Genomic DNA, 21,170 nt, shown 5'->3' on the forward strand with positions numbered 1-21,170 from the left:
AGCCATTAAATTGTATTAACCAATAATAACTTTCAGGCCATGTGCACATGTTCAGTATTTTTCGCGTTTTTTCGCTATAAAATCGCGAAAAAAATGCTTACATATGCCTCCCATTATTTTAAGTGTATTCCGCATTTCTGTGCAAATGTTGCATTTTTTTTCCGCGAAAAAAATCGCATTGCGGAAAAAAAAGCAACATGTTCATTAAATTTGCAGAATTGCGGGGATTCCGCACACCTAGGAATGCATTGATCTGCTTACTTCCCGAACGGGGCTGTGCCCACCATGCGGGAAGTAAGCGGATCATGTGCGGTTGGTGTACCCAGGGTAGAGGAGTGGAGACTCTCCTCCACGGACTGGGCACCATATAATTGGTAAAAAAAAAAAAGAATTAAAATAAAAAATAGTCATATACTCACCTTCGATGGCCCCCGGAGTCTTCCCGCCTCAGCGGTGCATGCTGCCGCTTCCGTTCCTATAGATGGTGTGTGTGAAGGACCTGCGATGACGTCGCGGTCACATGACCGCGATGACGTCGCGGTCACGTGACCGCGACGTCATCGAAGGTCCTGCACACGCCTTCTATAGGAACGGACGCCGCTGAGGAGATCGGCTGTCTGCAGAGGGTGAGTATAACCATTTTTTTATTTTTTTATTATTTTTAACATGATATCTCTTTACTATTGATGCTGCATAGGCAGCATCTATAGTAAAAAGTTGGTCACACTTGTCAAACACTATGTTTGACAAGTGTGACCAACCTGTCAGTCAGTTTTCCAAGCGATGCTACAGATCGCTTGGAAAACTTTAGCATTCTGCCAGCTAATTTCGCTTGCAAAATGCTAAAAAAAACGGGAAAAAAACGCAAAAAAAAAATGCGGATTTCTTGCAGAAAATTTCTGGTTTTCTTCAGGAAATTTCTGCAAGAAATCCTGACGTGTGCACATACCCTCAGATCTAAATAGAAAATAGTTACGGTACATTGTTTTCCAGATCTGTTATTTGATAAAATCACTGTTTACAAGTGACTGAGCCGATTTGTGGTCATTTTGAGTTTGCCAATGTACTGGTAGGTTTTTTTTTGTGAGGAAAAGGTTATTACAAGACAAAATGATAATAGCAACTGAAGGCACATTACTGAAAGTATTATTAACAAATTTTATATAAATAATTATTTAAAAATATTTTTTGCTTGAGATGCTGAGACTTGCAATGTTCTAGTGAAATTATCCTGCTCTGAATGATTAACTGACAACCTTTACTCTGTACAGGAGTAATTGAAAACATCATCATCGAAAAAACCCTTCTAAAAGATCAAGATTTTCTAATTGTAAAAAATAACTACTTTTGTATTGTACTTTGATGGGATTGGTAAGAGTAATTGCTCAGGAATCTATTACAGTCACTTTAGTCAAGAACTGCATGGACTTAAGGTACCGTCACATTAAGCGACGCTGCAGCGATATAGACAACGAGCCGATCGCTGCAGCGTCGCTGTTTAGGTCGCTAGGAGACGTCAGACACCGGCAACAGCAGAACGATGCAGGAGCGATCCTGTGACGTACTTATCGTTCTCGCTGGTTGTTCGCTCCAGTTCGCTCCATGAAGAAACATTGCAGGCATCAATGCTTTTGCTGTCAAACACGACGATACACGCCAATCTGACGACCAAATAAAGTTCTGGACTTCTACCTCTGACCAGCGATATCACAGCAGGATCCAGATCACTGCTGCGTGTCAAACACAACGAGATCGCTATCTAGGACGCTGCAACGTCACGGATCGTTGTCGTTCTCGTTGGAAAGTTGTTTAGTGTGAAGGTACCTTTAACTTATAGCCAATTCTTGGAGCCCAAAGACAAACAGACTAAGACTGCATTCGCACATCTGTGTGTTGTGGTCTGTGATGTACAATTCGACCTCAATTCTCCCACCCAAACTCAACAGCCTCACAGGCATTCATTCAAATAGGGGTGAATGTGCAGTCAGGGAAAGATAGAGTCCAGCTCACCCGCATGCACGGTTTGAAGATCCAGAACTAAGGAAGCGTCTGTGCCTTGGGCATGAATGATTGCAAATAAAGAAAAATCCAGCTCCATGAAAATCCGTGATTAAGGGTTTCAATGCCTGAAAGTAGTTGCTTTAGCTACTACCATGGCTTTTTAATTCACCAATTGGAGTTTTTTCTATTCACACCAATAAATAGTTTTTGGATTTTCGTGGAGCTGGAGTTTTCTTTCTGTGAATATGCAGTACCCAGTTTCATCCACTAGACCGTTGGAGGAGCTGTAGGGTTCACCTTCACAGCTGCTAACATCAGCTAATAGAGGTTAGGTGTCGAGTTCCCACCTCTGCACAGGGGGAATCTCGAACCATCTTCGCTGCGGTCTCCCATTCTTCTCCTGTCGCAGTGGAGCCTGCTCAGCGGAGACGTCGGTCCCAGCATCTGACTCAGGCGGATATTGGGTGACTGGTTACAACTGTTCTTCCAGGCTCTGCCTTTGTAGCCAGGGCTGATCAGCAGCAAGCAGATCTTTCTGGGACTAAGTCCTGCTTTTTCCATACTGGGCATGCCCATGGGACAACCTCCCATTGGAGGTGAGGGGGTCCCATGCGCAGGTACTGAAGCGGTTCCTGTTGGACCACTACTAAGGTCATTGAGTGCTAAAACTATAAAGGGGCGCATGGCCATGCTAGTATCAAACCAATGTTAAAGAGCTCAGCGCCAGTGTGGTCATGCTTGTATGTGGTCAGGGTTGGGCTGAAATAAGCCCCTAGAATACCGGCACCTCCGGTGAGGAGTTGTTTGTCTGCTATTCTAACTGCATGACCACAGTTTTGCTGTTTGGTAGCTGTGTTCCTCTGTGAGCTTAACAGGGCACAGCATCTTGTTATTTTAGCGAATCTGTGAAGTAACAGAGTTCGCTAATACCGCCACTTAGTACCGCCTATTACTAGCAGCAGGTTTCTCTCCTGCACGGTGGACCCCGGGTTGCGAACGCACCAACTGTCTCATATATGTATATATATATATATATATATATATATATATATATATATATATATATATATATATATATATATATATATATATATATATATATATATATATATATATATATATATATATATATATATATATATATATGTATATATACAGTCGTGGCCAAAAGTATTGACACCCCTGCAATTCTGTCAGATAATACTCAGTTTCTTCCTGAAAATGATTGCAAACACAAATTCTTTGATATTATTATCTTCATTTAATTGTTTAAATGAAAAAACACAAAAGAGAATGAAGCAAAAAGCATAACGTTGATCATTTCACACAAAATCCAAAAATGGGCCAGACAAAAGTATTGGCACCCTCAGCCTAATACTTGGTTGCACAACCTTTAGCCAAAATAACTGCGACCAACCGCTTCCGGTAACCATCAATGAGTTTCTTACAATGCTCTGCTGGAATTTTAGACCATTCTTCTTTGGCAAACTGCTCCAGGTCCCTGATATTTGAAGGGTGCCTTCTCCAAACTGCCATTTTTAGATCTCTCCACAGGTGTTCTATGGGATTCAGGTCTGGACTCATTGCTGGTCACCATAGAAGTCTCCAGTGCTTTCTCTCAAACCATTTTCTAGTGCTTTTTGAAGTGTGTTTTGGGTCATTGTCCTGCTGGAAGACCCATGACCTCTGAGGGAGACCCAGCTTTCTCACACTGGGCCCTACATTATGCTGCAAAATTTGTTGGTAGTCTTCAGACTTCATAACGCCATCCACACAGTCAAGCAGTCCAGTGCCAGAGGCAGCAAAGCAACCCCAAAACATCAGGGAACCTCCGCCATGTTTGACTGTAGGGACCGTGTTCTTTTCTTTGAATGCCTCTTTTTTTCTCCTGTAAACTCTATGTTGATGCCTTTGCCCAAAAAGCTCTTCTTTTGTCTCATCTGACCAGAGAACATTCTTCCAAAACTTTTTAGGCTTTTTCAGGTAAGTTTTGGCAAACTCCAGCCTAACTTTTTTATGTCTCGGGGTAAGAAGTGGGGTCTTCCTTGGTCTCCTACCATACAGTCCCCTTTCATTCAGACACCGACGGATAGTACGGGTTGACACTGTTGTACCCTCGGACTGCAGGGCAGCTTGAACTTGTTTGGATGTTAGTCGAAGTTCTTTATCCAACATCCGCACAATCTTGAGTTAAAATCTGTTGTCAATTTTTCTTTTCTGTCCACATCTAGGGAGGTAAGCCACAGTGCCATGGGCTTTAAACTTCTTGATGACACTGCGTACGGTAGACACAGGAACATGCAGGTCTTTGGAGATGGACTTGTAGCCTTGAGATTGCTCATGCTTCCTCACAATTTGGTTTCTCAAGTCCTCAGACAGTTCTTTGGTCTTCTTTCTTTTCTCCATGCTCAATGTGGTACACACAAGGACACAGGACAGAGGTGGAGTCAACTTTAATCCATGTCAACTGGCTGCAAGGGTGATTTAGTTATTGCCAACACCTGTTAGGTGCCACAGGTAAGTTACAGGTGCTGTTAATTACACAAATTAGAGAAGCATGACATGATATGTCGAACAGTGCCAATACTTTTGTCCACCCCCTTTTTTATGTTTGGTGTGGAATTATATCCAATTTGGCTGTATTTGTGTTTGCAATCATTTTCAGGAAGAAACTGAGTATTATCTGACAGAATTGCAGGGGTGCCAATACTTTTGGCCACGACTGTGTATATATATATATATATATATATATATATATATATATATATATATATATATATATATATATATATATATATATATATATACACACATATAGGTGAGTGTGTCAGACTCATGCCGATCTGCCATTTGTTACATATCTTCCAGATGGGTGGGTCATTGGTGTAAAATTTGTAGAGAATTGGAGCGTTTTATAGAATTTTTACCTTACCACAAATGTAAATCCTTGCAAAATTGTTTAAAACAATAGAATTAGTCCAAAACTAAAGCTGTTGATGCGAGATCCCCTGCTAATGTTACCTTAGTTTTCCATTTCTTGTTATGTCTGCAACAGAGACACAAAACCATCAGGATGAGATCATCTACCATTATTTCCTCTACAATCACTATATCTTACCTTGATGGAAGAGAGGAGGAGACATGGGGAATTGTTGCTTTTGGTGCTCATTTGACGCTATTGTTAAACTTTACTGTTCATTAACCTATTGCTAAATTGACTTATATAATAAAGTTATATATAGAATAGCTTCCTTCTAGTCGATGTAGCATAGCGACTGGTCATGTGAATGATGGATGTTATGTATCGCAGAGGTGGGTGTGATGGAAGCCTGGGTATGTTTTGCTCAAGCAGATCTACTGCTGAGGGGTTTGTTTACATTGGGAGGGCTTCCAGGTGATTGGAGAGATGGGTGGGTTCAGTCACCTACAAACCCAGCCAAAGAGGCGTGTCTGAACACGTAAGATGGTTTTGTGTGTAAGGACCTGTGGTGATGTCACGCTCACCTGACTAGCCATGTGACAGGTACCTGGGTGTGGTTACACCTATGTAAAGGAGGTGTGTGTAGCACATGGAGAGAGAGATTGAGTGAGTGTGTGAGTGTCTGTCAGGGTGGACACACTTCCGTGTGTCCTGGCAGGACACTGCAGAATGGCCTGTGTGTTGGACGGTTCCAAGTGGGGACGTCCTGGAAGCACACAGAGACCATTCCAGGCTGGAGAGCCTGCGTGCTGGACATAGCACGGACGGTTGGTGTTGGAGACTCCTGGGAGTGGAGTCGTCCTGGAAGCACCTGGAGACCGTAGACCTGGACGGTCTGTGTTGAGGACCTGGGACTGACCTGAAGTCAGTGTAAGGAGTGGAACTTCTGAGAGGTAACCCCGGACAACGGTATTATAATATACAGCAGAGAAGCCTATCTGCTACGTGAACTGTCTAATGTTTCATGGCTGTAATGAAATGGACTGTACCCTGTCTGGTTTATGCGGAGTTTGAATAAACCATATGGACTGATATGTGTGAGATATCGTGCCTGAAGTGTTTATCCTGCTGCCAAGTGAGTATCCCCAAGACCCGTAGCGGGTGAAACGCTACAATTGGTGTTTCGGATGCGGGCAAAGATCTGAAGAGCACATGTTGCAGCACTGGCTGGTCTGAGCCAGAAGAGTGGACGGTCTTGAAAACCGTGAGTAAATACTGACCGGGTCAGTGAGAATTGTTATTGGTGGGATACCTTCAAGGAGAAGAGGGTCCCAGGAACCTGTGCGGCAATAACAGGTAACGGTCTTGAAAACCGTGTGTAAATACTGACCGGGGTCAGTGAGGAACTGCTGTTTATGGGATACCTCTGAGGAGAAGAGAGATCCGGGAACCTGTGTGGTAATGACAGGTAACGGTCTTGAAAACCGTGAGTAAATACTGACCGGGGTCAGTGAGAAAACTGTTGAGTCTGGGCACCTCTGAGGCCGAGGGGTGTCCAGGAACCCGTGAAGTTGCCAACGGGTGATGGTCTGAAAACCGTGTATTATGCTGATCGGGATCAGTGAGAAACTATATTTGGGCTGTGTTAAAGCCGGGTGTGTAACAGACTGAAATCCGTGTTGTTCTGACCGGGGTCAGTGAGAGACTGAGTTTTTTTTTTTCCTGAGAGTCAGCTTGCTGTGGCTCGGTGAGGTCACGAAGTTTGCTGTGGCTCGGTGGGGTCACGAAGGTGACAAGCGGCTTGCTGTGGATCGGCGGGTCCACGAAGGTGACAAGCGGCTTGCTGTGGATCGGCGGGTCCACGAAGTTTGCGGTGCAGAGCCTCGCGAAGTCTAGCTGCAGTTGCAGCAGAGAGAAAAAAAAAAAAAAGACATTGCTGGTTTAGAGCGTGCAGACTCTTAAAGGGCCAGAGTCACATTGGTGTGCTGTGCGAACTGGGGCCTGAGAGTACTGTGGGAAGTCCACAGGGTCGTTTCCAAGAAAAGGGGTGGAGTTCCGCCAAATGGTGGTTTCCAAGAAAAGGGGTGGAGTTCCGCCAAATGGTGGTTTCCAAGGAAAGGGGTGGAGTTCCACCAAATGGTGGTTTCCAAGAAAAGGGGCGGAGTCCCAAAAGGGGGCGGTAACCCAAAAGAGCGTAGTTGCCCAAAAAGGGGTTGTCCCAAAAGGGGTAGTGACCCTAAAGGGGGCGGAGTCCCAAAAAGGGGCGGTAACCCGAATAGGGATGGCGGAAAAAAGAGGCGGTGGTGAATGCATCATTGGATAGTAGGCCGTACTGTAAGTTATCCTCAGACTTGTGGGAGGAGGGGGTTCCTCTACAGCTGGAGGATGGAATCTCATTACTGTTGCAGGGGCATACGTTAAGTCAGTAATGGGTCCCAAAATTGACGGGTCAGACATCGGGGTGACCAGTGTGAGGGGTTCGTCTGCCCAACTTACCGACATGATGTCACCAAATGTGTACACCGAAATGACTGACAGTGATCTGGTAAATAGAACCTGTGAAGCTGACACCCTGTTAGAAAGGAACTTGAGGGTTCACCGTAATGTGGGGTATGACACAAACTCCGGGAGGTGACTGTAACGTGTCATTACCAGTAGCAACCACTAGAGCAGAGTACGAGGTTGTGCGGACGGAGGCACCGACACAGGGGAAGGATAGTGCTCCCCAAGGTAAAGTCAGGATGGCAGGGGTAGCCATAACAGAAATTGTGACCTGTGTGAGGGGCGACTGCAGGTTACAGGATGACCGATTGGGTGGTGGTGACTCCCATTCAGATGTTGACGCCAGATGGAAGAGTTAGAGGCAGTGACTCCTCACTTAGCTCAGGGCTCAGTGACCTAAGCGGGAGATCCTGTAGCAGAAGAAATGACAAGGGGTCGTCCTTATCAAAGCGTGTGACGGAAATGGTTGACAGACGGTTTGACTGTCAGGGACGACAGAGAAGGATCTCTGGTCGGGTAATAGAAAGTGCCAAAGCCCTACGGCTTTAGGCAGAGGGGGGAATATGTAGCATAGCGACTGGTCATGTGAATGATGGATGTTATGTATCGCAGAGGTGGGTGGCCCTGTGATGGAAGCCTGGGTATGTTTTGCTCAAGCAGATCTACTGCTGAGGGGTTTGTTTACATTGGGAAGGCTTCCAGGTGATTGGAGAGATGGGTGGGTTCAGTCACCTACAAACCCAGCCATCTCTCCAATCACCTGGAAGCCTTCCCAATGTAAACAAACCCCTCAGCAGTAGATCTGCTTGAGCAAAACATACCCAGGCTTCCATCACAGGGCCACCCACCTCTGCGATACATACCATCCATCATTCACATGACCAGTCGCTATGCTACATCGAATCAACAATTTATTACAATTTCATTTGTTTTAATATGTTATGTGGTTTTGTAATCCTAAAAGTGTTAATAAAACATTCTTAAAAAAAAGTTGAAAAACTCTCTTTAAGAAGAATCAAATTTATCAAGAATTGTGTGCCTCTGATTAATTTGGCACAAATAATGTCACTGAAGCCACAAATCTAAAACGTCCCTACATAATAACTTCATGTAGCCACGAGACATCATTTCATTTGTAATTAGGAATAATTTGTCGGACCCTGTTACAAGTATTAACAGAGTATTGCCGATGTTCGGATCCCTGCCCCGCATTTTGTGGCTGTAATATAGCCAATAAACATGGCTGCAGTTTAACCGTGTCTGGCAGGCAATCTCTGCATCTTTCTTTAAGCCACTCACCATACGGGGCAGGGATCTGAGCATCGCATCTGAGCACCGGCAATACTTGGTTGACACTTGAGCATGCTCGGAAGACTCGAGTAACGAGCACACTCACTCATCACTAATGAAAATATTTAAATAATGAAATGCCCACTAAAGGTATTTTTTTTACATCATGGGGGGGCACAATGTGTAAAATAAATTAAAATTAAAAGTAAACATTAAATATAGGTACAAAATACATAAAAAGTTTGTCATTTCCAAATCACATTTACTAGCCCTGCCTCTCTAATAAAAAACATTATTAATCGCATATGCCTCAAAAGCAACATATAAGATGCTAGACACTTCAAACGACGTAGGTAATCTCTTATGTTCCATGGATGCCCCCACACAATATGCAGTTGTCTATATATGTGTTTTAATTATCTACTGTAATAAAAAACAGAATTTTGCTCTCTAATACCAAACGGGAACCCACAGTAAAACAAATCAGCAAAAAAGATAACAATTAATGCATAAAAAGACAAAAAAAAAAAAACATAATGGTGTAAAAAGAAATAAAATCAAGCTCCCAAAAACTTAAAAAAACAAATAATCACAAAACCTTCAATCAGTACGTACTGACGCACTTCTACAAAAATGCCCCAAAATCAGTCGTTTCATTAAGACCCTGAGGAGCAAGTGTACCCAGGAGGAAAATCCATTTACTCTCCAACTGGTCCAGTACCCTACCCAGGTCACCTCCTCTTGGATCCATATTGAACTGGTCAAGACCTGTGCAATTTCTAGGGCTACAATTATGATATTGTTTAAAATGACACGGGATGGTCTTAAGGAGGGAAAGATAGTCTACGTTTTGGCTTTCTCTATATCACAGGCGTGCTCTCTTACCTGTACTTTCAGTTCACTAGTGGTAAGACAAACATAGAACTTATGACAGGAGCATTCAGCGTGATATGACACCTCTGGAACTGCAATTTAGATGTTTTCTTAGATCATACACTCAAGTACCATCAAAGTTCTTGAACATTTTTGCCTTAGATAGATTAATACAGGCTTTGCAGAGTCCACAGGGGAAAAATCCATTACTTGTTGACTTGCTAGTTGATTTCTGACTTTTGTTACGGACTGGGTCATAGATACTGTGGATCAAAATGCCCTTAAGGTTCTTACAGTGCCTAGCCACCATGGAAGGGGCAGGAGGAAGAATTTGTTCGTGGTCAGAGAACAAAATTCTGTGAGTCCCTGATGGAGGAGACTTAGGAGCGAGTAGTTTTTCCTCCAATATATATGAAATATTCTATCCACACAATAAGAAGCAATATGGAGGAATGCGAGAATGGAAAGAAAATTTGAAAAGGAAAATAAAATGAAAGGGAATGGATCGTGTAGAGGAGTGATAATTGGCTAACAACCATGGACTGGATCCTGGAGAGGGGTTGTAAATGGACACTAAACCATCGACTTGTACCACGTTGTTAACCATTTCTTCCCCATGGTTGTGGATAATGTAATCTAGCCTTCCTTATGATCTTCTTTCCATATACTTTATCTTTCTCCTCCCCCCTTTTTAGTTATGTCTGCATATGAAGGGTTGAGAGGGATATAGTTATTTAGATTTGATCTTTCATGAATGCCCCCACCCCACAATATACTGTTGTCTATATACGTGTTTTAATTATCAACTGATTTACCTATTGATGTGGGCAGCTGTATGCATTCACTGAATTTACTATATATTTTTGGATATGCATCTATTTTTGTGATTTTGTTTGCCCCATGTTCTATATTTTGTCTTTATGGCAGTCCTACTATTTAGGGTATTCTGTTTGGGGCCTTCACTAGCATCATGGATAGGGACTATACGGACGGGGAAGGTTCTTTTTGGTCGAGATGGGTACATATATGGGAATTATCTGTAGGGAGATTGAGATAATAGGGTATGGGAAATAGTTGATTTCACATTTGAGTCAGTATGTTTCTGGGAATATTAGGGGATACTCTTTATATGGCCACATGTCCACTATTTTTTAAAAACCTCTGTGAATTGGTATTTATAGAACACTGCACTATTATTAGCACTTTATTGCTCTAAATCTACCTTTGTATTTTAGACTTTGTCTATTGTGTTAACCAGACCACTTATCAATCATTACTTTAATAAATGTATCTTTAACCCCTTCACGACATGCACCGTACTAGTACAGCGCATGTCGTGTCACCCCTGTGATGTGGGCTCCGGCGCTGAGCCCACATCTTTCCCGGCACATGCCAGCTGTTTTGAACAGATGACATGTGCCTCTAACAGCCGCGGGTGGAATCGCGATCCTGTGTCAATCTCTGACAGCGGCATTTAACGTGCGCTTCCGGTAAGCGTGCCAGAAATCCCGCCCATCAGTGACCCGTCACGTGATCGCGGGTCACCGATGGGTTGAAATGACAACCAGAGGTCTCCGGCAGACCTCTATGGTTGTCACTGCCAGATTGCTATGAGCACCGCCCGGTGGACGGCGCTCATAGCAAGAGATCAATTATGCTACATAAAGGCGATCTGATCATCACCTGTATGTAGCAGAGCCGATCGGGTTATGGCAGCTTCTCGTCTCTCATGGAGACTCATGAAGCATGCCAAAAGTTAAAAATTAAAAGTTCAAATCGCCCCCCTTTAGCCCCATTCAAAAAAAAAAAAATCAAACATACACATATTTGGTATCACCGCGTTCAGGATTGCCCGATCTATCAAGCTATAAAAATAATTAATCTGATCAGTAAACGGCGTAGCAAAAAAAAGTCAAACGGACAGAATTACTTTTTTTGGTCATCGCAGCATTGCTTTAAAATGCAATAATGGGCGATCAAAAGATCGTATCCACACCAAGATGGAATCATTAAACAGGTCAGCTCAGTGCGCAAATAATAAGCCCTCACCCAACCCCAGATCACGAAAAATGGAGACACTATGGGTCTTGGAAAATGATAATTTTTTTTCTAACAAACTTCGTATTTTTTTTTCCACCACTTAAATGAAAGAGAACCTAGGCATGTTTGGTGTCTATGAACTCGCAATCACCTGGAGATTCATAATGGTAGGTCAGTTTTAGCATTTGGTGAACATGGCATAAAAAAACAGATGTGGAATTTTGCAATTTCACAGCACTTGGAATTTTTTTTACCGTTTTTTTGAGTACCCAATATGGTATAAGGAATGGCACCTTTCAAAAGTACAACTTGTCCCGCAAAAAACAAGCCCTCTCACGGCCATATTGACAGAAAAATAGAAAAGTTATGGCTCTGGGAAGAAGGGGAGCGAAGCCATCTCAAAAACTAAAAAGGGCTCCGTCATGAAGGGGTTAATATTTTGAACACTGTTCTTTCACTTTGGCTATACACCGAATAAAATTTATTAGCATCACTTTTTATACTATATTTCACTATTGAGTACTTCCACTCACCTTTTATTAACCTCAATATTTTTTATTTCACCTTTTATTTTTTCCATTTTCCCCTGGAACTATTGGCATGATCTAGTCCCTTTTGCTACGTACATCTCACCACACCTCAGACTCTATAGAAATACCAGTAAAGTGTAGCGGCTGTGATTGATTGTGCACATGCGAGTGTGCCGTGCCTTTAGACTTCAGGTGGTGCCAAGTCACGTGACAAGCATTGCCCTGGAAGTCCCTTTGGAATGTAAGGTACGTTGCAGGCATGCAAAGAGCCGGTAATACTCAGAGCAGCTGCTTCCTTCTCCGCCTCTTCCATCATGTCGAAATTTTACACTAATGGGGACCTTCGGCTCATCTTTGCTTATCTTTCTTGACACATACAACCATCTCTACTGGACCATATACACTATACAGTGGCATGTAAAAGTTTGGGCACCCATGGTCAAAATTACTGTTATTGTGAACAGTTAAGCAAATTGAAGATTAAATGATCTCTAAAAGGCCTAAATGTAAAGATGACCCATTTCCTTTGTATTTTAGGCAAAAAAAAAAAATATAGTCATTTTTTACATTTTAAAAATTACAAAAAGGAAAATGGGCCTATGCAAAGGTTTGGGCACCCTTGGATATTTCTGTGCTAAAATAACTTTGACCAAGGTTTCAGACCTTAATTAGCCTGTTAGAGTTATGGCTTGTTTACTATCATCGTCAGGAAAGGGCAGTTGATGCAAATTTCCCAGCTTTATAAAAACCTAGCCACCTCTAACCTTGTGCCAAAATACAACAGTCATGGGTTATTCTAAGCAGCTGCCTTGCACTCTGAAAATGAAAATGGTGGTGGTCCACAAAGCAGGAGAAGGCTATAAGAAGATAGTAAAGCTTTTTCAAGTTGCTCTTTTCTCAGTTTGAAATGAAATTAAGAAATGGCAGTTATCAGGAACAGTGGAGGTCCAGATAAGGTCTGGAAAAGCAAGCAAAATTTCAGTGAGAGCTGCTCGTAGAATTGCTAGAGAGGCAAACCAGAACCCCTTCTTGACTGCAAAAGACCCTCAGAAAGATTTACTAGACTCTGGAGTTGTGGTACATTGTTCTATTTTTCAGAGACAACTGTACAAATATGGCCTTCAGAAGAAAACCTCTCCTGCATCCTCACTATAAAATTCAGCATCAGAAGTATGCAAAAGAATATCTAAACAAACCTGATGCATTTTGAAAACAAATCCTGTGGACCGATGAGGTTAAAATAGTACTCTTTGGCCACAATGATTAAATTTTTGTGTGGAGTAAAAAAAGCACTGAATTTCAGGAAAAATTTTATCTCTAACCATTAAGCTTGAGGGTGGCTCAATCATGCTTTGGTGTAGTTCTGTAGCCAATGGCACGGAGAACATTTCACTGGTAGAGGGAAGAATGGATTCAATGAAATTTCAACAAATTCTTGATGCAAACATAACACAATCTGTAAAAAAGCTGAAGTTGAAAAGAGGATGACTTCTGCAAATGTCAAAATCCAAAATAGACTACCTCAAATGATGCAAGGTGAAGGTTTTACAATAACCCTCACAGTCTCCTGACCTGAACATCATTGAAAATTTGTGGCTAGACCTCAAAATAGCAGTGCATGTAAGATGACCCAAGAATATCACAGAACTGGAAAAATTTTCCAAGGAAGAATGGATGAAAATCCCTCAAGCAAGACTTGAAAGACACTTGGCTGGCTACAAGAAGAATTTACAAGCTGTGATACTTTCAAAAGCGGGAGCTACTAGGTACTAACCATGCAGGGTGCCCAAACTTCTGCATCGGCTCATTTTACTTTTTGTAATTTTTAAAATGTAAAAAAATTACAATATATATATCTTCCTAAACTACAAAGGAAATGTGTCATCTTTAACTTTAGCCTTTTTAGAGATCATTTTATCTTCAACTTGTTAAATTGTTCACAATAAAAGTTATTTTGACAAGGGGTGCCCAAACGTTTACATGCCACTGTATAATACACCGCCCCCTGCACTAAGACACCCCCCTGGAAGAACCTTAAGCAAAATGGCATAGGGGTCGGGGCGTTGCTGCTTCCATCTGTTTGCTGCAGGTGTCCTGGCTATCGAAACCATACAAGGTGTTGTACTAATTGGAATTTCTTTGCTTATATCTATACTACGCAGGTAAAAGTTGCATATGTAACCCCGATACTTGACAGCTTCCTTGGTCTATTGCAAAGCATCAAACTTACACTAGCTTACAAGGGTTTCCTTATATTTTTCATCTCTTTTGGTGGGCAGTCTTTGTGAATCCATACAGGCCGTTATACTGGTTAAAGTTACCTTATAGTTTATGCTATGTCGAATATCTCAAGTTGCTCACCTAGCCCATAGGTATTTCATCATAAGCAAGCACGTTTTTACAGCAGACTTTATTCCAGGTACCTGAGGCAACTTTTCCTTGTACACCTCCCTCCTATGGCAGCTTTTGTTCCAACCCTGTTTTATGTATTTTGTATTTTTTGTTTTTGTGAATTATCACATAAAGTATATTATTAATTTTAGCTAGAATCTCTTCTTGGTTTTTTGTAGCAATATTCAGCTGCCAGTAATTGTCTATGTTTATAATAAAAAAATAGTCTGACTTATAAAACCAAATTGTTACAAAAAAGAGAAAATGTTTTTAATTGCATTTTATAGGGCTTTTTTGGTCTTAACAAAAATAATTAAAATAAAAAAGTGGGAAAAACATTGAAGAGGAGCAACAGCAGTCAGAACGCGCAGCTTCTGGATTTCCGACTGCTCACCTGATGTCACAGGGACATAGTGATGATGTAGGAGGAGAAAGACCGAATAATGAAGGAAACAGGCAGCATTATCTTCTGGGCAATGTCCACCCCATTGCCTGGAATAGCTCATTTACATAAATCATGAAGGCATCATCCATGAGGCACACAGGGACGACTGTTTTCAGCAGTCTATATCCTGTATTCCCATATTAAGAGATTAGTTGGGTCACAGTTGGTGACATTCCCTTTATCCTAAGTCATATTGCACGACTCGTTAAAGGGTTGATTGTGACTTGTAGGATCGCTACTTCCAACAGGTGGCGCTATAGAGTCAAGTCCTCGTTTTCTCAGAAGAGGCAATTTGCATATTCCCTTTAAACAAAATTCAGAGAACTTTGCTGCCGGTTTCCAAAAACCTTCTAATTCATGGGAGGGGTGAGGTATTGCAGTGCAGCCCCGTTCATGTGTAGTGCACTGGCGACTCTTACTAACGGGCCCTCCTATTTCTCCTTGCTAATGGCGTTGTCAGCCCGGCTGATGCTATCTGGTAATAACCCTGGCATTTCCTTGTAGCTACTGTTCGCATTTGTGCCATTGTTAAAACATTTGACAGAGATAAAACTGTAATAGAAGGATAGAGAAAGGCGAAAGACCATTGTATTATGTGTGAGATGATTTTACAGTTAGTACTACAGAGGTTTTAAAAGCCTTAATTCTGTTTGATGATAATAAAGCATCCATTGAGGTGGAAATTGCAATAAAGAATTATTTTTCTGCTTAATACGTTTTAACAAGTCTGCTCTGCTTTACATCACATAATATAGCATTTAGCAGAGTTTTACTGTTGCATTTTATCTAGTGTTTGCGCTGAATGATTTGTCTGGCCTTACATTAGCAGAGACTTCACAGGGTCTAGACAGAAACCTCTAATGGAATCCTGAGCAGCACAGCTTCACTTTTTATGACTTTTTTCTTGATCTAATGCATTATTACTTTCCACACAAGGTTTAGAGGAAAAATCCCAGAGAAAGAATTTCCTTCATAAGCAGCAAATCTTTTATATACGGTAATTTGAAGGCCGCTTTTGAGCGGTGTCTCGGCCAATGTTAAAAAAAACAAAATATATGAGCAGCAGCAATCCTTTAAAGCAACTGATATATTAATACTGCTTGGCAGAAAGCACATTCACCTATCCATAGTTTCGGAATTCATGTAGATACAGCAATCATTGAAGTACTGTAAGTAAAAAAAAAATCTAATGTAAACTTGTAGTTGGTTTGCTATAAGCATGAAAATTGAACAAAATGTGACTGACAGGCCAAATTTTGATACCATTAGGACTGGGTCGGACCATCTCCAATATGACAGGTCTTGACGTCCACATTGAGTGTGCAGTGGTTAGTACCTTTCATGAGCAACTACTAGGGCAAAATAATCCTTGTACTACCTACCTAAACATAGCTACAGATCATACCGTTAACATTTTTAACACAAACAATTTTAAACAAATATATATGGAAACAGAAAAAAAGGTAGAATCTCAAAAAATATTAATGAAAAGTAAGAAGATAGGAGGTCTAAAATTAACAAGCAACTATTACCCAAACCTTAATAACAAAACAGAATTGGATTAAAAGCAAATCTTTTCTCAGCCTGGATTGACAGAACTGTCTTTTATCAGCTATCTACCTCTACAATCTATTAGATTGAAACATTATCAGTCCATCTTTAACCCCTTCTCTATACCCGACTTTTTCAGCAACCGTTTCATCCTGGAAAAAGCTTGCAAAATTTCAGAAGATCTCCACATACGAACAAATAAAAAAAAAAATCTCTTCAATTTATTGAGCTACTTAGTAAAGAAAAATGTCCAGCTTCTTGGAAATTAGTAGGTCAAAGATTTACAAGACTTTAAACAACTCCTTTCTATTAGGAAAGGGATCCTTGATCTATTACAAAATAAATATCCTTTAGCTGAAACTTTTGGACTACTGTTCTGTAATGTTAATAGTAACAGTAATTAGATGACAAGTAGTATTTACCAGCTGCACATCCAAAAAGAAGATACAATCTTTAAATTGTGGATTTTAACCCCTTAGTGACAGCGCCATTTGCAGCTTAATGACCAGGCTAATTTTTACAATTCTGACCACTGTCACTTTATAAGGTTATAACTCTGGAAAGCTTCAATGGATCTCGGTGATTCTGACTGATTTCGAGACATATTGTACTTTAGGTTTGTGGTAAAATTTCTTTGATATGACTTGCGTTTATTTATGAAAAAAAATGGAAATATGGAGAACATTTTTAAAATTTCACAATTTTCAAATTTTAATTTTTATGCCCTGAAATCAGAGATATGTCACACAAAATAGTCAATAAATAACATTTCCCACATGACTATTTTACACCAGCACAATTTTGGAAACAATTTTTTTTTGTTAGGGAGATATAAGGGTTCAAAGTTGACTACCGATTTCTCATTTTTACAACACCATTTTTTTTTTTTTTGGGGGGACCACATCATATTTGAAGTCAATTTGAGGGGTCTATATGATAGAAAATACCCAAGTGTGACACCATTCTAAAAACTGCACCCCTCAAGGTGCTCAAAACCACATTCAAGAAGTTAACCCTTTACGTGCTTCACAGGAACTGAAGCAATGTGGAAGGAGAACATTTAACTTTTTTCAAACATTTTTTTTTCAGAACCAGTTTTTTTTATTTTCACAAATGTAAAAACAGAAAATGAACCACAAAATGTGTTGTGCAATTTCTCCTGAATACGCCGATATCCCATATGTGGGGGTAAACCACTGTTTTTGCTCATAGCAGAGCTTGGAAGGGAAGGAGCATCGTTTGACTTTTTCAATGCAAAATTGGCTGGAATTGAGATCGGATGCCATGTTGCATTTGGAGAGCCCCTGATGTGCCTAAACAGTAGAAATCCCAATGAAAAGTGACTTCATTTTGGAAACTAGACCACCCAAAGAACTTAACTAGATGTGTGGTGAGCACTTTGAACCCCAATTGTTTCACTAAAGTTTATAATGTAGAGCCGTGAATATAAAAAAAATCATTTTTTCCCACAAAAATTACCGTATTTTCTGGTGTATAAGACGACTGGGCGTATAAGACGACCCCCAACTTTTCCATATAAAATATGGAATTTGGGATATGCCCGCTGTATAAGACTGGGGTCATCTTATACGCCCAGTCATCTTATACAGCGTGTGGTTCCCAGGGTCTGAAGGAGAGGAGACTCTCCTTCAGGCCCTGGGACCCATATTCATGTTAAAAATAAAGAATAAAAATAAAAAATATGTATATACTCACCCTTCCGAGAAGCCTGGCTCTCACCGGTGTAAGCGTCTGCCTCCGTTCCTAAGAATTGCAGCATGAAGGACCCTCGATGAAGTCACGGTCAGGTGACTGGCCTGTGATTGGTCCGTGACAGCTCATGTGACCAGTCACCTGACCGTGACGTCATCGAAGGTCCTTCACGCTCTGCAATTCTTAGGAACGGAGGCAGACGCTTACGCCGGTGAGAGCCAGGCTTCTCGGAGGGGTGAGTATATACATATTTTTTATTTTTATTCTTTATTTTTAACATGAATATGGATCCCAGGGCCTGAAGGAGAGTCTCCTCTCCTTCAGACCCTGGGAACATCCAGGATCGCTCCCTGCACACACCGTACCCGGCGTATAAGACGACCCCCGACTTTTGGGACAATTTTTAGGGGTTAAAAAGTAGTCTTATATGCCGGAAAATACGGTATATTTTAGCCCGCAATGTTTTATTTTCCCAAGGGTATCCGGAGAAATTGGAGCCCAAAAGATGTTGTGCAATTTGTCCCGAGTATGTTGATACCCCATATGTGGGAGGACCACTGTTTGGGCGCACGGCAAAGCTCGGAAGGGAAGGAGCCTCCTTTTACTTTTTTAACGCAGAATTGGCTGGAATTGAGATCAGACGCCATGTTGCATTTGGAGAGCCCCTGATGTGCCTAAACAGTGGAAACCGACCAATTCTAACTCCAACCCTAACCCCAACACACCTCTAACCCTAATCCCAACCCTAACCACAACCCTGTTCCCCAACACTCTCCTAACCATAACTCTAACCACAAACCTAACCCTAATCCAAACCCTAATCCCAACTGTAATTGTAATCCAAACCCTAACCCCAACTTTAGCCCCAACCCTAACACACCTCTAACCCTAATCCCAACCCTAACCCTAACTTTATCCCTACTCACTTTAGCCTGACTCTAACCCTAATGGAAAAATGGAAATAAATTCACCATATGTATTTGTATAATCTATATCCTGGCTGCTGCATTCACTCACATTCACCGCCCTTGCATGAACTCTTTACACTCCATCCATATCGGCCCCTCTGTCCTCGCCTATGTATAGCACTCATGCTCTGTTCACATTGCTTAACAGCGCTGATCCATTCAGTCCCACCATCCAACACAAGAGACGCTCGCACAAATCGCTTAACCATCTGCTCACTCTTTCTATCCTCCTTCTCCTAGTTGCTGGAGACATCTCTCCCAACCCCGGGCCCCCATGTTATAGCCAGTCAAACCTCCCAACTGCTACACTCAGAAACCCCTCTAACCTTATTAATATTCCATGCATGCCCTAAATCTAATGGTCACTACTTCATGCTAATTCTCTTGGATCTCTCCGCAGCATTCGATACTGTGGATCATCAGCTCCTCCTCAATATGCTCCGCTCTATCGGCCTCAAGGACACCGTTCTCTCTTGGTTCTCCTCCTATCTCTCTGACCGATCCTTCACTGTATGTTTTGCTGGTTCCTCCTCCTCTCACCTTCCCCTTACTGTTGGGGTTCCTCAAGGATCAGTCCTAGGCCCCCTCCTCTTCTCTTTGTATACTGCCCCTATTGGACAAACAATCAGTAGATTTGGTTTCCAGTACCATCTCTATGCTGACGACACCCAATTATACACCTCTTCTCCTGTTATCACGCCGACCTTTTTAGAAAACACCAGTGATTGTCTTACCATTGTCTCTAAAATCATGTCCTCCCTCTATCTGAAACTAAACCTGTCAAAAACTGAACTTGTGTTCTCTCCCTCTACTAACCTACCTTTGCCTGACATTGCCATCTCCGTGTGCGGTTCCACCATTACTCCAAAGCAACATGCCCGCTGCCTTGGGGTCCTTGATTCCGAGCTTTCATTCACCCCCCACATCCGATCACTGGCTCGCTCTTCCTATCTGCATCTCAAAAACATTTCTAGAATTCGCCCTTTTCTTACTTTCGACTCTGCAAAAACTCTTACTGTTTCACTTATTCATTCCCGTCTGGACTATTGTAACTCTCTACTAATCGGCCTCCCTCTTACCAAACTCTCCCCGCTCCAATCTGTCCTGAATGCTGCAGCCAGGATCATATTCCTCACCAACCATTACACCGATGCCTCTACCCTGTGCCAGTCATTACATTGGCTACCCATACACTCCAGAATCCAGTACAAAACTACTACCCTCATCCACAAAGCACTCCATGGCTCAGCACCACCCTACATCTCCTCTCTGGTCTCAGTCTACCACCCTACCCGTGCCCTCCGCTCCGCTAATGACCTCAGGTTAGCATCCTCAATAATCAGAACCTCCCACTCCCGTCTCCAAGACTTTACACATGCTGCGCCGATTCTTTGGAATGCACTACCTAGGTTAATACGATTAATCCCCAATCCCCAAAGTTTTAAGCGTGCCCTAAAAACTCATTTGTTCAGATTGGCCTACCGCCTCAATGCATTAATCTAACGATCCCTATGTGGCCTATCATTAAAAAAAAAAAAAAAAAACATAATCAGGTTCCTCGTATCATGTTCTCATACACTTTATGCAGTTAATAGCACTCTGTGTCTGTACTGCTACATACTTAGGCAGTTAACTGGTTCATGCAGCTTTACATGAACACCCGAGCCTTACACTATGGCTGGTCCGAATAACTAAAGCAATGGTTACCATCCACCTCTCGTGTCTCCCCTTTTCCTCATAGTTTGTAAGCTTGCGAGCAGGGCCCTCATTCCTCCTGGTATCTATTTTGAACTGTGATTTCTGTTATGCTGTAATGTCTATTGTCTGTACAAGTCCCCTCTATAATTTATAAAGCGCTGCGGAATATGTTGGCGCTATATAAATAAAATTATTATTATTATTATTATTATTATTATTATTAAATAAATATATATTTTTTATTTCAT

The 21,170-nt window shown here is 41.7% G+C and overlaps 1 protein-coding gene across 5 annotated transcripts in view; it reads right to left on the reverse strand.

Moving 5' to 3' along the window:
• MAP9 (microtubule associated protein 9) overlaps positions 1 to 21,170 on the reverse strand; it is a 241,463-nt gene that overhangs the window by 191,075 nt on the left and 29,218 nt on the right. The window lies entirely within an intron of this gene.

The sequence above is a fragment of the Ranitomeya variabilis genome, chromosome 1 (assembly GCF_051348905.1).
Source record: "Ranitomeya variabilis isolate aRanVar5 chromosome 1, aRanVar5.hap1, whole genome shotgun sequence".
NCBI classification, from domain to species: Eukaryota; Metazoa; Chordata; class Amphibia; order Anura; family Dendrobatidae; genus Ranitomeya; species Ranitomeya variabilis.